The following is a 6,003-nucleotide window of genomic DNA, read 5'->3' on the forward strand; positions in this document are numbered from 1 at the left end:
CGGATAAGAATTTTCTTGTTTACCTGGTTTAAGGTTTAAAAGGACAATACTTCACCCTTTATCAAGTTAAGCATTTGCTGTGGTTGGCAACCACTTGGTCATATGACTGGTTGAAGTCCTGAGACACTTCTCAGGCCAATTTAAGCTGTGCTAAGCTTATACAATTTTACTTTTTTTTTTTTTTTTTTTTTTTGGGGGGGGGGGGGGGGAGGAGGGAAGGAAGGGGTTAACTTGTGACAAAGTTTTTTAACTCACAAAAAAAGGAATGAAAAATGAATTTTTGCTACTGGTTTTGGTGTATTCTTATGCTTGACCTTAAACAAATATTTATAAAGAAAAAAGGTGTCAAAATGTGCAGTACACATAGTATTGTTTAAATAAAAGGATTAGTTATTACTCTGAGATGCAAGGTGTGTTTACAGCCCAAGGAGTTAGCTTGTGGCTTTAATTTTGATTGCTTGCAGGCAGTATGGAAGAATCTATATATATATATATATATATATATATATAAAACTCACCCTCAACGTTCTATTATCTGCTGACGTCACTGAAGCCAAGGTTCGTATGTTGGAAGCTCTGAAGCCACGAAAATCACAGTCTCTGGGCCCCGCCCTCACGTCAAACGTTGTGACATTGAGGGTGGAGCAGATTCTCACCTCCAACGATCTACTCAGGCCACAAACTCCGGATTTCCACACTGTAGCTCTGCTCCGCCCTTGCGTCAAAACGCGATGATGTCAAGGGCGGGGCACGAAAACCGCCACCCACACAGAGCTACAACGGAAACAGCGCAGCCACATTGGTGATCTGCAAGGGCCGACTTCTACATTCCATGTAGAATCTCAAATAGCAACAGTGGAGTGGCGGCCTAGTGGTTAGGGTGGTGGACTTTGGTCCTGAGGAACCGAGTTTGATTCCCACTTCAGGCACAGGCAGCTCCTTGTGACTCTGGGCAAGTCACTTAACCCTCCATTGCCCCATGTAAGATTGAGCCTGCCATGAGTGGGAAAGCGCGGGGTACAAATGTAACAAAACAAAAAAAAAAGGCACAGTGAGAGAGAGAATGGACACCCGCTCTGCTGTTCGGCAGGGAGACTATGTTATTTCTGCAGCAAGGCAGTAATGTGATCTGTGAGTATGACAGAAGGTGGATAGCTGTTTTGGAAGGACTGAAGATGGTTGAGATAGAAAATGGCACGGGGACAAAGTCTGACCCCATCCCTGTGGGCTCTGTTCTCATCTGCAGAAGTCTCAAACACCTTATATTTAAATCTTTTTATTAAAGTATAAAAAGGAACAATATACTGTATAACTGTTGTTTATAAATCACAACTAGCAAACAATAATAACAATGAGCAGCTATAACAACCCCACCACCACCACCCTCTACCCTTCCAACCCCAATCCTAAACCACCCTGTTGAAATGTCCAGGGGTATAAAATACAACCTGCATTGAATGCCCTAGTCGGGGGGGGGGGGGGGGAGGAGAGAAATATGCCCTATGAAGCACTTATTATTTTTTTGATCTGCGGATGAATAAGTCATCAACAATCTCAGGATTCAGTCTAGCTTTCGTGCCTTCCACAGCCCTTCCTGCAATAGAAAATTTCTTCTTAGACGATGTGCTGGTAGCAGGAAAGTACATGATTCCCGCCCCCGCCCCCCCCCCCCCCCCCCCCCCCCCCATGCAAATTTTGCTAGTTGGGGCCACCGTGTTTGCTTGTTTTTTTTGAAAAAAAAAAAAAATCAAAATATCATCAACTGCATCATTCAAACAAACAGTCCAGTTCATTAACAGGCTTCAAAGTAGAAAATAACAGGGACTGTCCCCATCCCTGTGCCATTCTCTAGCCTGGCTATGACCTAAACAAGAGATGTTACAGTAGTCTAATTTGGTAACAAGCAGGGCGTGTCAGTGCATCAAAACCACTCAAACAGTCCATTGGTTCTGGGTTCTCAATAAAATTTTATTGACCATAACCACTTCTGGAGTTCTGTTTGGTCATCCTGTGTCCCTTTCCTACGTCTTTGGATATTTTGGTGTGTGTAAGAGACACACTTCTGTTAGAATACATGCTGGGAAACTCTGCTTCAATAGATAATGGCTTTTCATAGAGGGTGGTGTCAGGATTGCTGGACATACTTAGATTAATATGAAACCAGCTTCTGATAACCACCCCCCTCCCTCAGGAATCACTAAGGATAGCAAATGGACCAAATGTTGCCCAGCTGGCTGATAGCCCTATTATTTCTCAATTACTCCTGATTAGCATACCTATGTCCTCTCTGGGCATCTGGGAGCAGTGCTCTGGGTGAGAACAAAAGAAAGCCAGACAGGCTCCAGAACTAGGGACGTCAAAGAGGAGAGCCTGTGAAAATGGTCACCTTCCTGACTTCAGAAAGCAAACTGGAGTTGGTAAAGGAAAGAGCTGAAATCAAAGGCTGGGAAGAAAATAAGTTTTTTTTCATCTCTTTCTGTTCCTGAGATATAAAGCATAAGCACACGGCTCTGCTTAGGTACTTCTGTCATTGTCTTTCTCTCCGCACACACCCATCTCCAGCCACCAGAGTTTACTAAGTATTATCATTATTGAATGCGTGTATCAACTATACAGATACTATACATCATGAGTGACTACTATAGTTACCACTCTTCCAACATCTTTTGTTCGGGGGGCAGCTGTCTGTGCTGTATTCGGGTGGAATCTGAGAACAGAAACTGGTAACCACTCATTATCCATATGGTTTCAACTGAGTGATGTGTTTCCAACATCGCTGGTAGTCTGGCCTTAGGCTCTGATATAGGCATGGGCCTAAGGTATCTGTAACCAAGTATGGTCCATCCCACTTTGCTGTGCCAAAGGGGTGGTTTGGTCTAGGGTTTAGGAGCATGACCTTACTCCCCACTTTGAGTGGTCGTAAATCAGAATCTTTGGCCTGCACCTCCTGCAGATAATCCCTAGACTTTTCTGTGTTTGCCAGCACAGTGGTCTGAATGTTCTTGCAGGGATTTCATCCACTCGTTTGCAAGAACTACAGTCTGATCCTCTGGGAGAAAAGGGTGTAGCAGGTTTTCCCAACGAGGCATTGGCCTTCCCATCAAGGCTTCATAGGGGGCAAAACCTGTGGACTTACAGACATTGGCTCTGATACGCATAAGGACCAAAGGGAGGGCCTGATCCCAATTTTTCCCTGTCAGATTCAGCATAGGGCTGAGATGGGCTTTGATTGTTTGATTCATACGTTCTACCTGCCCCGCTGCTTGGGGATGGTACGAAATGTACAATTGCTGTTCTATGCCTAGAGAATCAAACAGTTCCTTGACTAGCTGAGAAACAAAAGCAGGACCATTATCAGATTCAATAGTCATAGGAATTCCCCAATGTGTAAAAAAAATTGCATAGTTACGACCTCAGCTGTGGTTCTGGCAGTTTGATCTGATACCGGAAATGCTTCTACCCAGTGGGAAAAGGAATCGACTACCGTGAGTAAAAATCTGTTTTTCCTAGCTGTTAAAGGGAGCGGGCCCACATGATCTATCTGTAGTCTCTCAACTGGGCCCTGTGGTGGCGCTCTCATCAGCTGTCCTTTTCTTTTTAGGTTGTCTCCCAAATGAAGCACAGATCACACAGGAGGCCACATGATCCTGTATGTCATGTTTCATTTCTGGCCACCAGACCAACATATTCAGAGTTGCCAACATCTCTTCAGTTTTAGGGTGCCCCATGGGACCTGCTCCATGAACCCAATGCATCCAATCTTTCCCTTGAGCTCTGGGGATAGGTATAACCAATCCTTCCTCCTTCACACACAGCATGTCTTTCTGTATAGTGAGTGTGAGAAAGGGTGTATGCTGGTAAGTGTTATCTGGGGTGTGTTGCACTAGTTGCTTCAGATTGGAGAGCTCTGAGTCATTTTCCTGCAGTGTACGGAAATAATCTGGTGGTACCACCTGATCATAATCAATGGACCGTGTGACCATGGCTACCATCCGGGTCTGTTCATACCAGGGCCATAAAGGGCCTACTTGACATGCTTCCTTGCCTAGTGAATCTGCTAAAGTGTTTCCTTTCACTAAAGGGCTTTCTTTCTGTGTGCTTTCACCTTCACTAAATGAACTTTCTGAAAATTTTCACTAAGTCTTGTGCCATAGCCCATAATGCTGAATTTTTTACAATGGACCCATCTGTGGATTTAAAGTTGTGGCTTAACCACCATGGCAGCAATGCAATGGCACTTCTGAATACATAATCTGAATCTAAGATTATCTGTTTTTAAGGTGGGAGTCTTGATATTGCTGCAAACAGGCCACAAAGGCAGCCAGTTCACAGTATTATGCCGAGGCTGACCCACAGGAGTACTGCCTCTGCAGAATTACTTGGTTATCTGGGCCCAGTTGTACAATTGCAAAACCTGCTAATCCCCTTCCTCCTTCACATTGGCTACTGCCATCAATATATACTGTAGGAAGAAAAGGGGATATTCTATCCAGTACCAGTTCTTTAAATATCAAACGATTGGGGGTACTGGGTGAAGACTGACAGTCATGAGGTTGTCCCGCCAGTAAGATCCGTGCAACCTGCACCTTAGGCTCTTTTAGTAATTCAAACTTCACATTGTGTGCCTGCAACATCAGGGTCCAATGGACTATTCTCTCCGTCCTAATTCTACTACAAGATAGCTTGCCCTCCACAATGAATTTAAGGGGGGGGGGGGGGGGGGGGGGGTGTGGTGGCTACATATGTAAGTGGTTTGAGCACCAATCATATACGTAAATTTTTGCATTACAGCATATGCAGCCAGAACACGTTTTTCACAGGTTCCCATTTTAAGTTCTGGAGAAGTGAGAACTCTGGAAAAGAAAGCAATTGGCCGGTCTGTCCCTCCTAAGCGCTGTGTTAAGGCAGCTCCTATACTATTCTCCCCAACCACTGGGTATAGGAAAGAAATTCTGCTTATGATCTGGGGGAGCAAGGACAGGAGACGTCGAAGTCTGCTTGAGTTTAGTCACTGCCTCTGTGTGCTCTGCCTCCCAAACATATTCTTTACGTTTAAGCAGGGAGTATAGCGGAGCAGCCACTTCAGCATAGTTGTGCATAAAATCACGGCAGAACCACGTAAATCCTAGAAATGATTGGAGGAATTTCTGTATGAGATCTATTCTCTGAGAATCTATGGATTTCCCTTCCTGGCCAATAGTGACTCCTAGAAAGGAAACCTGTGGTTTACCCAGCTGAGCTTTGGCTGGATTTACTTTAAGTCCAGCTTCCAAAAGAGCTTTTAAAATCTCTCTTACATGGGCCCAGTGGTCAGATTCAGTTTCAGATTGAATTAGAATGTCATCAACATATTGGATTATATTGTCTCTACAAGACACCTGAGCTAGGGCTTCCTGCATGTATTTGTGGGAAATGGATGGAGAATCCTTATAACCCTGAGGTAACACAGTCCATGCGTACTGTTTATTTAGCTACACGCTGTTTTGTACTGGCATTCCGGGGCAGGCTCCAAAACCCATCTGAAATGTCTAGGATGGAAAAAAAATTACAACTGGGGTTTAATTTAGAGATCATTTCCAGGTACGAGGCTACCACTGGTACCACAGATTTTGATACTTGATTTAAGGCATGGAAATCTATGGTCAGTCTAAAGGAGGCTCCTGGTTTAACTAGCGGCCGTGCTGGTGAGTTGCATGTAGAAGAGATCGGCCTAATTATGCCCCTCTCTTCCAGTACCTGTATAATCTTAGCGACGGGTTCTATCGCCTGATGAGGTACTGGATATTGCTTTTATGGTGGAGGATCCTCACCTTCCAACAGGATTGCTGTGGACATTCTACCACATTTTAGTTTGTCTTCTGCCCAGACAGGGATGTCTGTAAACTCTGTGGGAATTACACTCAGATCATAGTGTTGGTCAGCTTTTGTAAATTGTGTGGCCAAATGCATAGGAATTGCTTCGTGCACCAAAATGGTAGACATTTTTGGAGATCCAATACATTG

Source organism: Microcaecilia unicolor, chromosome 9 (assembly GCF_901765095.1).
Source record: "Microcaecilia unicolor chromosome 9, aMicUni1.1, whole genome shotgun sequence".
NCBI classification, from domain to species: Eukaryota; Metazoa; Chordata; class Amphibia; order Gymnophiona; family Siphonopidae; genus Microcaecilia; species Microcaecilia unicolor.